We start from the raw sequence: 16,253 nt of genomic DNA on the forward strand, positions 1-16,253 counted from the left end.
CACTCTTTCAGGTTATCAATTTAAGTTCGTTTTAATTTCAAATTAAAAGATGTAATCACTGTTTTTACAGAAAAGTAATAAGATATTTTCTTTGCATCTTCCTGGTCAGTTGTTCGACCTTCAAGTCTGCCTCGACAATTACCTCCTGTAACTTTTGTTTTTTTTCCTGATGGATTCGCTGTTCTGCTCGGCTTCCGTGTTCAGTCCTACCCATGACCGAGGGTAGCTATGAGAGCTGGCTGCTGAATTATTAGATATTATATAGCCCTTTGCGCAGACTTAGTTTCTACATGGCATTTATTGAAATGTAGCTGTTGCTTGCTGACTGTAGCTAATGCAATCTCCCTGTCGTTGAACTAGCTTATTCTGCTTGACATGTAATACTTTTGTTTGGCAGGTAATACATTTATTTGTTGCTTCGTCAGCAACTTTTCTGATATCTGTCTTTACTGATGTGTTTTCTCAGTCTCAATACTAAATATGAACTCGTGTTCAACGAAGCAGTTCGCCTCAGCACTTCTACTGGTCAGCTGGTGTCAACGGCAGGTCGCCCCCTATATTTCTAACCTTCTCTGGCTTGGACCTATACCCTATGACCTGATTATTTGCTAAAAGATTTTTAACGTCAAAAATGTGTAAATTATGGTAGAAACGTGCCACTTCATGTGTTTCTTAGCTGGAAAGCAGTTGTCTCATATTTAAGTGGCGTCAGCAAGGTTTCCCGCTTAACCTTCTCCCCCAATTTAAATCTAAGATCCTGGTTGTTCCTTTTTTAATTGTTCAGTAAAATAATGCACTTCTCAGGAAGTGTGAAATACTGTTCCCGTTTATATAACTTAAGATTTTAAATTGATTGAATGTCTTTTTAACTTTAAAACCAGGTTGATTTGACAATATCTGTTTTCTTTAACGCCTGCGAAGCTATCTGAATTTTAAACAACCTGCGGCTGTTAACCCTTTGTGGGACCTTTCCATTTCATTTCAAATCTCAGTCTTTTCCAGGTTCACATTCATGGTTCAAATGATATATTTTTTCATTATAACCTGTTCCTCACACGAAGGTATTGAGAGACGAAGATCTGAGCGACGTGAAGTATCCAATTGGAGAGATGCATCCTGGCGACTGGAATCTCTCTCCACAGCTGCTTCCGGTGCTGCTTTCACAGCCGAAGAACCCCTCCAGTGTCCAAACAGGTGAAAGTTCATCCAGTAGAGGCGGCAGAAGGGAGTTCTGGGAGAAGTCAACTTAGTCACCTCGACTATACTGTGGGTAGCTGAAGAACAGGTGTCAAGGAGCAGATCATACTGAAAGGAAAATGTTGATACTAATAAAGAAAAAGGCAGATGTGCTGCTGGGAGATAGCGCCTTGTTTGCTTTTGGTGTGAGTGAGAATACAAATAGCAGACGATGGTTTTGTTTCAGCGACTGCTGGGCTATGGGCCCACCACGCTCCCGCTGCGCCAGTCCGCTCGTGGTTGAGCTATTCGCGGTCGGACATAAGGCAAAGTTTGAAGTATTCGGTAACAGATTGATCAACGTTCCCAGGGAGGTGAAACTTCTGCCCCGAACTTCTTTCTGTAAAAGTGATGCCAGTCACTCCCCACTTTCCCATCAGAACAACGTCACAGAAGAAATCACATCACCTTCACAGAACAACCATGCAGCACGAAAGCAAAATATACATTCTTCCTCACGCCAAAAGTAAACATAACGCACGATCCTGTTTGCTTTGCAGCAAATTTCTATTGTAGTCAAAACTCTATTGTAGTCTCATCCCGACATTAGTCCCAGGAATGAAGGAGACAGCATGACAAATTACAACATTGTAAATGTCACAAATAGGGAACCACAGAGAAAATGCTTTAAAATCTCAGCAAGTCTCCCAGCATCTGTAGGGAGAGAAAAGAGCTAATGTTTCGAGTCCAGGAGAACCTTTGTCAAAGCTGGACTGCAAACGCCATCCAGTAGTACCACACAGAGGGGCAATAGAGAGATATAACGATATCCAGTAATACCTCACAGGGGGGCAAAACGTTAATAAAGCATTAACTAGAAATAAATCACAATAGATACCGTGTTCCCAACTTCCCGTCTCGGACGGATGTGAACAACCCAACCAGCCAGACCGATGTACAACAAAAGAAGATTAATTTTAGCCGGAGTCCTGTGATCCATTTGAATTCCTCAACCAGAGTCATTAAGCAGATTATCGAGTCGTTACATGGGCTTCTGCCTGGAGGGTATTGCTGAGCGTATTTAAGCAGGAATCGCATGTCCTGAGACCAACACGTTTCCATTGAATGGGAGGGATTGGATCTTCCTGAGGTTGAAATATTGCGGGGGAAATTTAACCTCGTGGAGGAAAAGTCAATATCAGGAATGGGATTCAAACCCACGCCTCCAGCAGAGACTGCGACCTCAACGCAGACCGCTCGGCCATCCTAATTCGTTGTCTTCGAAGCTAAGATCCGTGCACAAATCGACTTAAAGTCTATCTTCATCGTTATTTCATTTCAAACAAGATATGCTTTTCCTACTTTTGAACACCTGCCAGAGTCCTGTGTCTGAGTGCCATCCTTGTCCAAACCGCTGGAAGTTTAAGGAGCTTCCCATTGCTGTATTGATCAGTTTGCTGTCATCAACAAGGCCCGAATTCCCGCTCTACCTGTTCCTCACACGAAGATATTGAAAGTCTAAGATCTTAGCGAATGAAGTATCTAATTGGAGAGTTGCGCTCTGGCGACTGCAATTCTCTCCACAGCTTCTTCCGGTGCTGCTTTCACAGACAATTAGCCGAAGAATCCCTCCAGTGCCCAATCAGGTGAACGTTAATGCAGTAGAGGCGGCAGAAGAGTGTGCTGGGAGAAGTCAACTTGGTCACCTCGACTGTACTGTGGTTAGCTGAAGAACAGGTGTCAAAGAGCGGATCAGACTGAAAGCAAAACTTTGATCCTAATAAAAAAATTGGCATCTGTGCTGCTGACAAGTAGCAACTTTTTCCGTTTGGTGTGAGTGAGAATACGAATAGCAGAGGATGGTTTCGATCAATCGACATCTGGGTTTTGGGCCCAGCACACTCCCGCGGTGCCATTCGGCTCGTAGCAAATAACTTTCGTGGTCGGACTTGAGGCAACGTTTGAGGAAATCTGTAATAACGTGATCAATGTCCCCAGAGAGGCGAAACTGCCGCCCCGAACTTCAGTTTATGAAGGTGATTCCAGTCACTCCCCACTTTCCCATCAGAACAACGTCCCAGAAGAAATCACATCACCATCACAGAACAACCATTCAGCACGAAAGTAAAGTATCTGAACTATGCTGACCAGAATCAGTGTGCTCAAACGTGTGTTCTTGTTGAAAGAAAAAAATGAGGAAGTGAATAGTTGTGTGGCTACCGCAGGGCAGTAATGTTGTAGCTCCTGGTTTAAGGAGCAGAGTGCCGCCGCGGAAGCGTGCTGGGCCATTAGCCCGAGTTCGAGGATATTCTCTGCTTTTAACATTCTCCCTCACACCAAAAGTTAACAAAACACACGTTCCTATTTGCTTTGCAGAAAATAGCTATCAGAAACTTTCTTGCAGTCTCATCCCGACATTAGTCCCAAGAATGAAAGAGACAGCATGACACATTACAACATTTTAAAGCTCACACATAGGGAACCACAGAGAAAATGCTTTAAAGTCTCAGCAGATCTGACAGCATCTGGAGGGAGAGAAATGAGCTGACGTTTCGTGTCCAGGTGACCCTTAGTCAAAGCTGCTCGGGAAACGTTATCCAGTCGTACCCCACAGAGGGGAAATATAGATATATAACGATATCCAGTAATAACTCACAGGGGGCCAATAAGGAAATAAAGTTTTATCGAGCAATGAATCTTGCTGGAGAAATTTAACCTCGTGGAGTAAAAGACAATATCAGGAGTGGGATTCGAACCCACGCCTCCAGAAGAGACTACCACCTGAACGCAGCGCCTTAGACCGCTCGGACATCCTGATGCGTTGACGCAAAAACTAAGATCCGTGCACAAATCGACTTAAAGTCTGTCTTCATCTTTTTTACATTTCAAACAAGACATGCTTTCCCTACTTTTGAACCCCAGCCAGAGTCCTGTATCTGAGTGCCATCCTTGTCCAAACCGCTGGTGGTTAAGGAGCTTCTCATTGCTGCATTGATCAGTTTCCTCTAATCAGCAAGGTCCGATATACCGCTCTATCTGTTCCTCAGACGAAGGTTTTGAAAGTCTAAGATCTGAGGACGTGAAGTATCTAATTGGAGAGTTGCATTCTGGCGACTGCATTCTCTCTCCACAGCTGCTTCCGGTGCTGCTCTCACAGACAAGTAGCCGAAGAACCCCTCCAGTGTCCAATCAGGTAAACGTTCATCCAGTAGAGGCGGCAGAAGAGTGTTCTGGGAGAAGTCAACTTAGTCACCTCGACTGTACTGTGGCTAGCTGAAGAACAGGTGTCAAAGAGTGGATAAGACTGAAAGCAAAACTTTGGTACCAATAAAGAAAAAGGCAGATGTGCTGCTGACAAATAGCAACTTTTTTCCGTTTGGTGTGATTGAGAGTACGAATAGCAGAGGATGGTTTCGATTCATCGACCTCTGGGTTATGGGCCCAGCACGCTTCCGTTGCGCCACTCTGCTCGGTGCTCTTTTGTTTTGTGGTCGGACTTGAGGCAAAGTTTGAGGAAGTCTGTAACAGCGTGATCAATGTTCCCAGAGAGATGAAACTGCTGCCCCGAACTTCATTTTATAAAGGTGATTCCAGTCACTCCCCACTTTCCCATCACAACAACGTCACAGAAGAAATCACATCACCTTCCACAGAACAACCATTCCGCACGAAAGTTAATTATCTGAACTGTGCTGACCAGTATCAGTGTGCTCAAACGTCTGTTCTTGTTGAAAGAAAAAAATGAAAAAGTGAATAATTGTGTGGTTATTGCAGGGCAGTAATGTTGTAGCTCCTGGTTTAAGGAGCAGAGTACGCAGCGGAAGCGTGCAGGGCTATTAGCCCGAGGTCGAGGAATCGAGGGTATTCTCTGCTATTTGCATTCTCCCTCACAACAAAAGTAAACATAACACACGTTCCTGTTTGCTTTGCAGCAAATAGCTATCAGAAACTTTCTTGCAGTCTCACCCCGGCATTAGTCCCAAGAATGAAAGAGACAGCATGACACATTACAACATTGTACAGCTCACACATAGGGAACCACAGAGAAAATGCTTTAAAGTCTCAGCAGATCTGACAGCATCTGGAGGGAGAGAAATGAGCTGACGTTTCGTGTCCAGGTGACCCTTAGTCAAAGCTGCTCGGGAAACGTTATCCAATCGTACCCCACAGAGGGGCAATATAGATATATAACGGTATCCAGTAATAACTCACAGGGGGCCAATAAGGAAATAAAGCTTTATCGAGCAATGAATCACAATAGAAACCGAGTCCCCAACTTCCCCTCTTGGACGGATGTGAACAATCCAACCTGCCAGACTATTTACAAGAGAAGACGAATTTTACCCTTCTCTTGGGATCAATATGAATTCCTCAACCAGACTCACCGAAGCAGATTGTCGAGTCATGAGCTGGGCTTTTGCCGGTGGGGTCTTGCTTTGCGTATTTAAGCGGGAATCTCATGTACTGAGACCAACGCTTTGCCATTGAAAGGGAGGTATTGGATCTTCCTGAGGTTGAAAATCTTGCTGGAGAAATTTAACCTCGTGGAGTAAAAGACAATATCAGGAGTGGGATTCGAACCCACGCCTCCAGAAGAGACTGCGACCTGAACGCAGCGCCTTAGACCGCTCGGCCATCCTGATGCGTTGACGCCAAAACTAAGATCCGTGCACAAATCGACTTAAAGTCTATCTTCATCTTTATTGCATTTCAAACAAGACATGCTTTCCCTACTTTTGAACCCCAGCCAGAGTCCTGTATCTGAGTGCCATCCTTGTCCAAACCGCTGGTGGTTAAGGAGCTTCTCATTGCTGCATTGATCAGTTTCCTCTAATCAGCAAGGTCCGATATACCGCTCTATCTGTTCCTCAGACGAAGGTTTTGAAAGTCTTAGATCTGAGGGCGTGAAGTATCTAATTGGAGAGTTGCATTCTGGCGACTGCAATCTCTCTCCACAGCTGCTTCCGGTGCTGCTCTCACAGACAAGGAGCCGAAAAACCCCTCCACTGTCCAATCAGGTAAACGTTCATCCAGTAGAGGCGGCAGAAGAGTGTTCTGGGAGAATTCAACTTAATCACCTCGACTGTACTGTGGCTAGCTGAAGAACAGGTGTCAAAGAGCGGATAAGACTGAAAGCAAAACTTTGGTACCAATAAAGTAAAAGGCAGATGTGCTGCTGACAAATAGCAACTTTTTTCCGTTTGGTGTGATTGAGAGTACGAATAGCAGAGGATGGTTTCGATCCATCGACCCCTGGGTTATGGGCCCAGCACGCTTCCGCTGCGCCACTCTGCTCGGTGCTCTTTTTTTTTTTGTGGTCGGACTTGAGGCAAAGTTTGAGGAAGTCTGTAACAGCGTGATCAATGTTCCCAGAGAGATGAAACTGCTGCCCCGAACTTCATTTTATAAAGGTGATTCCAGTCACTCCCCACTTTCCCATCAGAACAACGTCACAGAAGAAATCACATCACCTTCCACAGAACAACCATTCCGCACGAAAGTTAATTATCTGAACTGTGCTGACCAGTATCAGTGTGCTCAAACGTCTGTTCTGGTTGAAAGAAAAAAATGCGGAAGTGAATAATTGTGTGGTTACCGCAGGGCAGTAATGTTGTAGCTCCTGGTTTAAGGAGCAGAGTGCGCAGCGGAAGCGTGCAGGGCAATTGGCCCGAGGTCGAGGAATCGAGGGTATTCTCTGCTAATTGCATTCTCCCTCACAACAAAAGTAAACATAACACATGTTCCTGTTTTCTTTGCAGCAAATAGCTATCAGAAACTTTCTTGCAGTCTCATCCCGGCATTAGTCCCAAGAATGAAAGAGACAGCATGACATATTACAACATTGTAAAGCTCACACATAGGGAATCACAGAGAAAATGCTTTAAAGTCTCAACAGATCTGACAGCATCTGGAGGGAGAGAAATGAGCTAAGGTTTCGAGTCCAGGTGACCCTTAGTCAAAGCTGCACGGGAAACGTTATCCAGTCGTACCCCACAAAGGGGCAATATAGATATATAACGGTATCCAGTAATAACTCACAGGGGGCCAATAAGGAAATAAAGCTTTATCGAGTAATGAATCACAATAGAAGCCGAGTCCCCAACTTCCCATCTTGGACGGATGTGAACAATCCAACCTGCCAGACTATTTACAAGAGAAGACGAATTTTACCCTTCTCTTGGGATCAATATGAATTCCTCAACCAGACTCACCGAAGCAGATTGTCGAGTCATGAGCTGGGCTTTTGCCGGTTGGGTCTTGCTGTGCGTATTTAAGCGGGAATCTCATGTACTGAGACCAACGCTTTTCCATTGAAAGGGAGGTATTGGATCTTCCTGAGGTTGAAAGTCTTGCTGGAGACTGAAAGCAAAACTTTGGTACCAATAAAGTAAAAGGCAGATGTGCTGCTGACAAATAGCAACTTTTTTCCGTTTGGTGTGATTGAGAGTACGAATAGCAGAGGATGATTTCGATCCATCGACCCCTGGGTTATGGGCCCAGCACTCTTCCGCTGCGCCACTCTGCTCGGTGCTCTTTTTTTTTTGTGGTCGGACTTGAGGCAAAGTTTGAGGAAGTCTGTAACAGCGTGATCAATGTTCCCAGAGAGATGAAACTGCTGCCCCGAACTTCATTTTATAAAGGTGATTCCAGTCACTCCCCACTTTCCCATCAGAACAACGTCACAGAAGAAATCACGTCACCTTCCACAGAACAACCATTCCGCACGAAAGTTAATTATCTGAACTGTGCTGACCAGTATCAGTGTGCTCAAACGTCTGTTCTGGTTGAAAGAAAAAAATGCGGAAGTGAATAATTGTGTGGTTACCGCAGGGCAGTAATGTTGTAGCTCCTGGTTTAAGGAGCAGAGTGCGCAGCGGAAGCGTGCAGGGCAATTGGCCCGAGGTCGAGGAATCGAGGGTATTCTCTGCTATTTGCATTCTCCCTCACAACAAAAGTAAACATAACACACGTTCCTGTTTTCTTTGCAGCAAATAGCTATCAGAAACTTTCTTGCAGTCTCATCCCGGCATTAATCCCAAGAATGAAAGAGACAGCATGACATATTACAACATTGTAAAGCTCACACATAGGGAATCACAGAGAAAATGCTTGAAAGTCTCAACAGATCTGACAGCATCTGGAGGGAGAGAAATGAGCTAAGGTTTCGAGTCCAGGTGACCCTTAGTCAAAGCTGCACGGGAAACGTTATCCAGTCGTACCCCACAGAGGGGCAATATAGATATATAACGGTATCCAGTAATAACTCACAGGGGGCCAATAAGGAAATAAAGCTTTATCGAGTAATGAATCACAATAGAAGCCGAGTCCCCAACTTCCCCTCTTGGACGGATGTGAACAATCCAACCTGCCAGACTATTTACAAGAGAAGACGAATTTTACCCTTCTCTTGGGATCAATATGAATTCCTCAACCAGACTCACCGAAGCAGATTGTCGAGTCATGAGCTGGGCTTTTGCCGGTGGGGTCTTGCTGTGCGTATTTAAGCGGGAATCTCATGTACTGAGACCAACGCTTTTCCATTGAAAGGGAGGTATTGGATCTTCCTGAGGTTGAAAGTCTTGCTGGAGAAATTTAACCTCGTGGAGTAAAAGACAATATCACGAGTGGGATTCGAACCCACGCCTCCAGAAAAGACTGCGACCTGAACGCAGCGCCTTAGACCGCTCGGCCATCCTGATGCGTTGACGCAAAAACTAAGATCCGTGCACAAATCGACTTAAAGTCTGTCTTCATCTTTATTGCATTTCAAACAAGACATGCTTTCCCTACTTTTGAACCCCAGCCAGAGTCCTGTATCTGAGTGCCATCCTTGTCCAAACCGCTGGTGGTTAAGGAGCTTCTCATTGCTGCATTGATCAGTTTCCTCTAATCAGCAAGGTCCGATATACCGCTCTATCTGTTCCTCAGACGAAGGTTTTGAAAGTCTAAGATCTGAGGGCGTGAAGTATCTAATTGGAGAGTTGCATTCTGGCGACTGCAATCTCTCTCCACAGCTGCTTCCGGTGCTGCTCTCACAGACAAGGAGCCGAAAAACCCCTCCACTGTCCAATCAGGTAAACGTTCATCCAGTAGAGGCGGCAGAAGAGTGTTCTGGGAGAAGTCAACTTAATCACCTCGACTGTACTGTGGCTAGCTGAAGAACAGGTGTCAAAGAGTGGATAAGACTGAAAGCAAAACTTTGGTACCAATAAAGAAAAAGGCAGATGTGCTGCTGACAAATAGCAACTTTTTTCCGTTTGGTGTGATTGAGAGTACGAATAGCAGAGTATGGTTTCGATCCATCGACCTCTGGGTTATGGGCCCAGCACGCTTCCGTTGCGCCACTCTGCTCGGTGCTCTTCTGCTTTGTGGTCGGACTTGAGGCAAAGTTTGAGGAAGTCTGTAACAGCGTGATCAATGTTCCCAGAGAGATGAAACTGCTGCCCCGAACTTCATTTTATAAAGGTGATTCCAGTCACTCCCCACTTTCCCATCACAACAACGTCACAGAAGAAATCACATCACCTTCCACAGAACAACCATTCCGCACGAAAGTTAATTATCTGAACTGTGCTGACCAGTATCAGTGTGCTCAAACGTCTGTTCTGGTTGAAAGAAAAAAATGAGGAAGTGAATAATTGTGTGGTTACTGCAGGGCAGTAATGTTGTAGCTCCTGGTTTAAGGAGCAGAGTACGCAGCGGAAGCGTGCAGGGCTATTAGCCCGAGGTCGAGGAATCGAGGGTATTCTCTGCTATTTGCATTCTCCCTCACAACAAAAGTAAACATAACACACGTTCCTGTTTGCTTTGCAGCAAATAGCTATCAGAAACTTTCTTGCAGTCTCATCCCGGCATTCGTCCCAAGAATGAAAGAGACAGCATGACACATTACAACATTGTACAGCTCACACATAGGGAACCACAGAGAAAATGCTTTAAAGTCTTAGCAGATCTGACAGCATCTGGAGGGAGAGAAATGAGCTAAGGTTTCGAGTCCAGGTGACCCTTAGTCAAAGCTGCACGGGAACCGTTATCCAGTCGTACCCCACAGAGGGGCAATATAGATATATAACGATATCCAGTAATAACTCACAGGGGGCCAATAAGGAAATAAAGCTTTATCGAGTAATGAATCACAATAGAAGCCGAGTCCCCAACTTCCCCTCTTGGACGGATGTGAACAATCCAACCTGCCAGACTATTTACAAGAGAAGACGAATTTTACCCTTCTCTTGGGATCAATATGTATTCCTCAACCAGACTCACCGAAGCAGATTGTCGAGTCATGAGCTGGGCTTTTGCCGGTGGGGTCTTGCTGTGCGTATTTAAGCGGGAATCGCATGTACTGAGACCAACGCTTTTCCATTGAAAGGGAGGTATTGGATCTTCCTGAGGTTGAAAGTCTTGCTGGAGAAATTTAACCTCGTGGAGTAAAAGACAATATCAGGAGTGGGATTCGAACCCACGCCTCCAGAAGAGACTGCGACCTGAACGCAGCGCCTTAGACCGCTCGGCCATCCTGATGCGTTGACGCAAAAACTAAGATCCGTGCACAAATCGACTTAAAGTCTTTCTTCATCTTTATTACATTTCAAACAAGACATGCTTTCCCTACTTTTGAACCCCAGCCAGAGTCATGTATCTGAGTGCCATCCTTGTCCAAACCGCTGGTGGTTAAGGAGCTTCTCATTGCTGCATTGATCAGTTTCCTCTAATCAGCAAGGTCCGATATACCGCTCTACCTGTTCCTCAGACGAAGGTTTTGAAAGTCTAAGATCTGAGGGCGTGAAGTATCTAATTGGAGAGTTGCATTCTGGCGACTGCAATCTCTCTCCACAGCTGCTTCCGGTGCTGCTCTCACAGACAAGCAGCCGAAGAACCCCTCCAGTGTCCAATCAGGTGAACGTTCATCCAGTAGAGGCGGCAGAAGAGTGTTCTGGGAGAAGTCAACTTAATCACCTCGACTGTACTGTGGCTAGCTGAAGAACAGGTGTCAAAGAGTGGATAAGACTGAAAGCAAAACGTTGGTACCAATAAAGAAAAAGGCAGATGTGCTGCTGACAAATAGCAACTTTTTTCCGTTTGGTGTGATTGAGAGTACGAATAGCAGAGGATGGTTTCGATCCATCGACCTTTGGGTTATGGGCCCAGCACGCTCCCACTGCGCCACTCTGCTCAGCGGTCTTTTTTTTTGTGGTCGGACTTGAGGCAAAGTTTGAGGAAGTCTGTAACAGCGTGATCAATGCTCCCAGAGAGATGAAACTGCTGCCCCGAACTTCATTTTATAAAGGTGATTCCAGTCACTCCCCACTTTCCCATCAGAACAACGTCACAGAAGAAATCACATCACCTTCCACAGAACAACCATTCCGCACGAAAGTTAATTATCTGAACTGTGCTGACCAGTATCAATGTGCTCAAAAGTCTGTTCTTGTTGAAAGAAAAAAATGAGGAAGTGAATAATTGTGTGGTTACCGCAGGGCAGTAATGTTGTAGCTCCTGGTTTAAGGAGATGAGTACGCAGCGGAAGCGTGCAGGGCTATTAGCCCGAGGTCGAGGAATCGAGGGTATTCTCCGCTATTTGCATTCTCCCTCACAACAAAAGTAAACATAACACGCGTTCCTGTTTGCTTTGCAGTAAATAGCTATCAGAAACTTTCTTGCAGTCTCATCCCGACATTAGTCCCAAGAATGAAAGAGACAGCATGACACATTACAACATTGTAAAGCTCACACATAGGGAACCACAGAGAAAATGCTTTAAAGTCTCAGCAGATCTGACAGCATCTGGAGGGAGAGAAATGAGCTGACGTTTCGTGTCCAGGTGACCCTTAGTCAAAGCTGCTCGGGAAACGTTATCCAGTCGTACCCCACAGAGGGGCAATATAGATATATAACGGTATCCAGTAATAACTCACAGGGGGCCAATAAGGAAATAAAGCTTTATCGAGTAATGAATCACAATAGAATCCGAGTCCCCAACTTCCCCTCTTGGACGGATGTGAACAATCCAACCTGCCAGACTATTTACAAGAGAAGAAGAATTTTACCCTTCTCTTGGGATCAATATGAATTCCTCAACCCGACTCACCGAAGCAGATTGTCGAGTCATGAGCTGGGCTTTTGCCCGTGGGGTCTTGCTGTGCGTATTTAAGCGGGAATCTCGTGTACTGAGACCAACGCTTTTCCATTGAAAGGGAGGTATTGGATCTTCCTGAGGTTGAAAATCTTGCTGGAGAAATTTAACCTCGTGGAGTAAAAGACAATATCAGGAGTGGGATTCGAACCCACGCCACCAGAAGAGACTGCGACCTGAACTGAGACAGCGCCTGAGACCGCTCAGCCACCCTGGTGCGTTGACGCAAAAACTAAGATCCGTGCACAAATCGACTTAAAGTCTGTCTTCATCTTTATTACATTTCAAACAAGACATGCTTTCCCTACTTTTGAACCCCAGCCAGAGTCCTGTATCTGAGTGCCATCCTTGTCCAAACCGCTGGTGGTTAAGGAGCTTCTCATTGCTGCATTGATCAGTTTCCTCTAATCAGCAAGGTCCGATATACCGCTCTATCTGTTCCTCAGACGAAGGTTTTGAAAGTCTAAGATCTGAGGACGTGAAGTATCTAATTGGAGAGTTGCATTCTGGCGACTGTAATCTCTCTCCACAGCTGCTTCCGGTGCTGCTCTCACAGACAAGTAGCCGAAGAACCCCTCCAGTGTCCAATCAGGTGAACGTTCATCCAGTAGAGGCGGCAGAAGAGTGTTCTGGGAGAAGTCAACTTAATCACCTCGACTGTACTGTGGCTAGCTGAAGAACAGGTGTCAAAGAGTGGATAAGACTGAAAGCAAAGCTTTGGTACCAATAAAGAAAAAGGCAGATGTGCTGCTGACAAATAGCAACTTTTTTCCGTTTGATGTGATTGAGAGTACGAATAGCAGAGGATGGTTTCGATCCATCGACCTCTGGATTATGGGCCCAGCACGCTTCCGCTGCGCCACTCTGCTTGGTGCTCTGTTATTTTTGTGGTCGGACTTGAGGCAAAGTTTGAGGAAGTCTGTAACAGCGTGATCAATGTTCCCAGAGAGATGAAACTGCTGCCCCGAACTTCATTTTATAAAGGTAATTCCAGTCACTCCCCACTTTCCCATCAGAACAACGTCACAGAAGAAATCACATCACCTTCCACAGAACAACCATTCCGCACGAAATTTTATTATCTGAACTGTGCTGACCAGCATCAGTGTGCTCAAACGTCTGTTCTTGTTGAAAGAAAAAAATGAGGAAGTGAATAATTGTGTGGTTACCGCAGGGCAGTCCTGTTGTAGCTCCTGGTTTAAGGAGCTGAGTACGCAGCGGAAGCGTGAAGGGCTATTAGCCCGAGGTCGAGGAATCGAGGGTATTCTCTGCTATTTGCATTCTCCCTCACAACAAAAGTAAACATAACACGCGTTCCTGTTTGCTTTGCAGTAAATAGCTATCAGAAACTTTCTTGCAGTCTCATCCCGACATTAGTCCCAAGAATGAAAGAGACAGCATGACACATTACAACATTGTAAAGCTCACACATAGGGAACCACAGAGAAAATGCTTTAAAGTCTCAGCAGATCTGACAGCATCTGGAGGGAGAGAAATGAGCTGACGTTTCGTGTCCAGGTGACCCTTAGTCAAAGCTGCTCGGGATACGTTATCCAGTCGTACCCCACAGAGGGGCAATATAGATATATAACGGTATCCAGTAATAACTCACAGGGGGCCAATAAGGAAATAAAGCTTTATCGAGCAATGAATCACAATAGAAACCGAGTCCCCAACTTCCCCTCTTGGACGGATGTGAACAATCCAACCTGCCAGACTATTTACAAGAGAAGAAGAATTTTACCCTTCTCTTGGGATCAATATGAATTCCTCAACCAGACTCACCGAAGCAGATTGTCGAGTCATGAGCTGGGCTTTTGCCCGTGGGGTCTTGCTGTGCGTATTTAAGCGGGAATCTCGTGTACTGAGACCAACGCTTTTCCATTGAAAGGGAGGTATTGGATCTTCCTGAGGTTGAAAATCTTGCTGGAGAAATTTAACCTCGTGGAGTAAAAGACAATATCAGGAGTGGGATTCGAACCCACGCCTCCAGAAGAGACTGCGACCTGAACGCGGCGCCTTAGACCGCTCGGCCATCCTGACGCGTTGACGCAACAACTAATATCCGTGCAATTGCGAACACAGTGGGTCTAAAAAGCAGAGTGGCGCAACGCAGCGTGTTGCGCCCATAACCCAGAGGTCGATGGATCGAAACCATCCTCTGCTATTTATATTCTCAGTCACCCCAAAATTAAACATGACGCTATCACCCTGCGGCACATCCGCCTTTTCTTTTCAGTAGATTAGTATCAAAGTATTGCATCCAGTGTGAACGGGACATTTTCCCCAGGAATGAAGCAGACAGCATTACATCACTGTGAAGCTCAAAGTAACAAAATAGGGAAGCTCTTCAATTGACTCTCTCTGAGGAAACCAGAAAACATCTGCTGTGTTGTGTGAGTATTATTGGTGCCAATATCACATCTCCACTGACTGGAATGAGTTATGTTTTATTAACACAGTCATGTCATTTGGTAAAGATCAAACCGGGAGTTTTTCAGTGTTTTCAAATCCTTTAACAGCGAGAAGGGGAAAAGTTTATATAATAACTTCCAGGAGTACCCCACAGAGGGGCAATAAGCATATATAACAATATCCAATAAAAAAACTACTATAGAAACCGAGATCAAACTTTCGCCACTCGGACGGATGTGAACAATCCACCCAGACTATTTAGAACAAGCGAAGATTCCTGCCTCCAGCTACCTCATTTTCTCCAGCTCTCTTCCTCAGCTCGAAACACACGAAATCACGCAAACGCCTCCGATCAAATTATTATTGCGATGGCCGGGAATCGCACCCGGATCAACTGCTTGGAAGGCAGCGATGCTCACCAGTATCCCCCCATCACATACCGCCGAAGGTTGAGTCCTTTTGATGCTTTGCATTAGTTTGATAAATTGTTTCGTAAACGAAGTCTTACTATGTTTATGTTATTTCACTCCAATTTGAAATGCTCCTGAAAGAAAGTGTCCGTGTCGCACTGCTCCCTGTCAGCAAGGAGATGGCACCAGTCCACAATAAATGTATGTATTTCTGATGTTCTGTGTGTCATTACATAGGACTCTTGCTCTGGCCTGAGACCTTACCTTGTCCTTGTGGCCTGATGCTACCGTTTGCACCCTGGTTAAGTAATCATAGAATGCCTCCAGTGCAGAAGTAGACCATTCAGCCCATCCAGTCTGCACCGACCCACGGAAAGATCACCCCAACACGGCCCAATCATCTCCGAACCGTTTGGATACATCAGGTGTCAGTCTCCTCTGGAGACCAGGGTTCAATCCCACTCCTGACATTGACATTGATTCTCAGCTGCGATAAAATGCCAGATGTCCCGGGTTCAAAAATCCGGGCGAGCCCGGATGGTGTCACTGACTGAAATCGGGAGGAGGTTTGAGCTCCCGGGAAGTTATTGCAGCGAATATATCAGTGCAGAACACGTGAAGAAACGGACAGGGTATTTAAAGGTCGTTTGATCATGGTGTGGGATTCTGAATTTCTCCTCAAGTAAAAGCAGACGCACGCTTTTGCATCGGCGCAGCTGGCTGAATACAATGGTTATTTGTACCTGATAAGCCTCTGATCTGATCAATGCGCTTTCGGGGTGAGGTGGCCGAGTGGTTAAGGGGACGGTCTGCTAATCCATTGTGCTCTGCATGCGTGGGTTCGAAACCCATCATTGTCGATTTTCCATCCTGCTTTCTCCCAGTGGGACTCATTTTCCAAAGTTTCTGCAATCACCGATGTGACAATCCAGTCCAAGTTGTGAGGCCGGATTGCATCGAGTTAGAACATAGAACATAGAACGGTACAGGCCCTTCGGCCCACGATGTTGCACCGAAACGAAAGCCATCTAACCGACACTATGCCATTATCATCCATATGTTTATCCAATAAACATTTAAATGCCCTCAATGTTGGCGAATTCACTACTGTTGCA

General features: G+C 45.5%; 7 non-coding genes across 7 annotated transcripts; all 7 read right to left on the bottom strand.

Annotated features, from left to right (window-relative positions):
* Positions 1–5,736: 5,736 nt before the first annotated feature.
* trnal-cag (transfer RNA leucine (anticodon CAG)) lies at positions 5,737–5,819 on the bottom strand. Its single transcript has one exon. It is a non-coding gene; the product is annotated as a tRNA-Leu (tRNA).
* Positions 5,820–6,399: 580 nt separating this feature from the next.
* Positions 6,400–6,471, bottom strand: trnam-cau (transfer RNA methionine (anticodon CAU)). Its single transcript has one exon. It is a non-coding gene; the product is annotated as a tRNA-Met (tRNA).
* A 2,322-nt stretch (positions 6,472–8,793) lies between these two features.
* trnal-cag (transfer RNA leucine (anticodon CAG)) lies at positions 8,794–8,876 on the bottom strand. Its single transcript has one exon. It is a non-coding gene; the product is annotated as a tRNA-Leu (tRNA).
* A 1,742-nt stretch (positions 8,877–10,618) lies between these two features.
* trnal-cag (transfer RNA leucine (anticodon CAG)) lies at positions 10,619–10,701 on the bottom strand. The gene has a single exon. It is a non-coding gene; the product is annotated as a tRNA-Leu (tRNA).
* Positions 10,702–11,281: 580 nt separating this feature from the next.
* Positions 11,282–11,353, bottom strand: trnam-cau (transfer RNA methionine (anticodon CAU)). Its single transcript has one exon. It is a non-coding gene; the product is annotated as a tRNA-Met (tRNA).
* A 1,757-nt stretch (positions 11,354–13,110) lies between these two features.
* On the bottom strand, positions 13,111–13,182 carry trnam-cau (transfer RNA methionine (anticodon CAU)). Its single transcript has one exon. It is a non-coding gene; the product is annotated as a tRNA-Met (tRNA).
* A 1,091-nt stretch (positions 13,183–14,273) lies between these two features.
* On the bottom strand, positions 14,274–14,356 carry trnal-cag (transfer RNA leucine (anticodon CAG)). The gene has a single exon. It is a non-coding gene; the product is annotated as a tRNA-Leu (tRNA).
* Between the last annotated feature and the right edge of the window lie 1,897 nt (positions 14,357–16,253).

Source organism: Scyliorhinus torazame, chromosome 24 (assembly GCF_047496885.1).
Source record: "Scyliorhinus torazame isolate Kashiwa2021f chromosome 24, sScyTor2.1, whole genome shotgun sequence".
In the NCBI taxonomy this organism is placed as follows: domain Eukaryota; kingdom Metazoa; phylum Chordata; class Chondrichthyes; order Carcharhiniformes; family Scyliorhinidae; genus Scyliorhinus; species Scyliorhinus torazame.